Below are 2,457 nucleotides of genomic sequence, written 5' to 3' on the forward strand. Positions count from 1 at the left end.
TAGAATTTTTACATGAATTAAGAAAAACATTTAATGTTTAGCAATAAATGTATTCTTCATTTATAATAACATATTTTTATAATTATTAACTAATAGTATTTCATCAAATTTTTAAATTCTCATTTAATGATTTTTGAAATTTGTAATTTCTTAGTATTAATTGATAAAAGTATACAGAAAATCATCCTTTGTGATACAAGAAAAAATTCTAGAACATCAAGTATTCTGATACAGAGAGAGTAAACAATTGTTTAGAAATTATTATTTTAATGATTGATCAACCTTAATAGGGGTTTTCTAGTGAATGATGTTTTTGTTTAAAGTTTAGTGGGTTGATTTGATTAGTTTAATATTAACTATATGATTATTTTATTTTTGAACAACTTAGATGGGTTTCTAATGCACATGGTCTTAGGTCTACTATTTAAGGTTCGGAAAGTGACAGTAATTCCCTAAACCTGTCTAATTTTGTGCTAAGTATTCATTTTCGTATGGCCTTATATCGAGTAAGCCCATCATGCTCAAGTGATTAAGTGAACTTATTAAGAGAGCGATATAAAATTGAAAATTAAATAGTTCATAAAGAGCTTTATATATTGTGCAAAGAAATTTAAAGGAGAAAGATTAACTGAAAAACACCAAGCTTTATTAATTACTCTTTGATTGATTGACCCCGTTGTTTATATATGAATCCTCAGTTGCTAAGAACCCTAATTACATAGGATAATAATGGATCCCATGAGCTAGAGACTATTTTAGACTTTTTATGAATCCTCTAATTTAATACCGAACCCATATAAAATAGATTATGGCTCCCATTAGTGAAGGCTTTTAAGGCTTTAAAAGTATTTAAAAATCTTTAAAACATTTTATTTGGTAAAGCTTTATAATTTTTTTATTTTTTAAAGTTCCACAACTACTTTCATTTTTTTTTGGGCAATTCTCAAAAATAGCACAAATTTAAGTTTTTCTTCCAAACTTAACACACACTTTTATATTTTCCAAATTTAGCACACTTATTAAATAATATTTTTTATTATAAATCTAATTATACATGATTCTGTTATGAAGGTTAAGCTTTTTTGGCCGACGAGTGTGGAGGTGAAATTCGAAAGCTGTGGCGCGTTGGAATCACGTTTTAAAGGAGGAGCCGAAGGATTCCGTCGTATTGCGTGAAGAGGATCGAAGGTTCAATTCAGATCGAAAGCTGCAGCTCCTTCGTCTGATGAGGTCATGGTATGCTGCCGGATCGGTGGCTAGGGAATCAGAGGGATATGATTGTGAGGAATTTGGAATTGAGAAGGATCATTGGCTGGATTTTGAATAGGGTTTCGATTCTTCTCTGAATCGTGATTGTTACTAGTGTTCGTCTCCGTATCTTTATTGTGGATTCGTTGATGGAGAACCAAGATCACAATAGGACTACGGTAGTGGTGGTGGTGTTGGTGCAGAGACGGCAGAGGAGGTGACTGATAGACATGAACCATGTCACATGGTGGAAGTATAATAATATAGAGAAGAGGTAGAAGAAGACATAACCAAAGATAATGGTGGAAGTATAATGATGTTTGAGTTATGAATCTATGATTGTATTTAGAGATTTAGGTTTGGGTGTGTATCATTTTTTTGTCTTTAAATTAGATCCAATGATGATTTCATGCATTTGTGCTTATGGAGGCTTGTGTCTGTTGGGTGTTGGAAGTTTGATTTTTGGCTTGTGTCTTCGGTTTCAACTCTTGATTGAAAATGATCAACATTCTTCATCCCAATGCATGTTAACGAAAACAGAAAACTGGAGTCACCACCATGCTGGAGACTTTGAAAATCTCATCACCATGCTTAGGTTTAGTTTTACTAGTGTAATCCTTTAATTTATTGTTATGTAGTACCTCTTATGTTCATAGCATTAAATTTCTTTTAAGTGCTCTTAACAAGAATCTTTACTCTGTTTTTCTTTCTTGTTTAAGTTCTCTGTATTTTTTAGAATCTTTTATGTTGTTCTTGCAACTTGAAAAACCAGCATCCAACATCCAGTATTTTCCACGAAATTTAGGAAGGATTCAACGAAATTTAGGAAAATGTCCTTAAACTTAAGGATGAACTTCATAAAAAATTTGGAACTAAGGATGACCTTCATAGAAAGTCTAGGTTTTGGTAAATGATATCATTACCCCCCTCACTAATAGAGTAATCTTTCACATATTGAGACAAAACAGTGAAGACATATTTATAAACACATTGGTTTAAATTTAGGAAGGATTCAATAATATTTAGGAAGAAAACCTTAAACTTCAGGATAGCTATCATAAAATATTTAAGAAGACACAAAATCAAATTATTAATCTTCTATATATAGATAAAATATCAGGATGTGCACAAAATAAAATCAAATATCACTCACCAAGTGGAGTAATATGTGATACATTATGGCAAAACATAAATTAAAAGATTCAAAAA

The sequence above is a fragment of the Camelina sativa genome, chromosome 15, assembly GCF_000633955.1.
Source record: "Camelina sativa cultivar DH55 chromosome 15, Cs, whole genome shotgun sequence".
Taxonomy (NCBI): domain Eukaryota; kingdom Viridiplantae; phylum Streptophyta; class Magnoliopsida; order Brassicales; family Brassicaceae; genus Camelina; species Camelina sativa.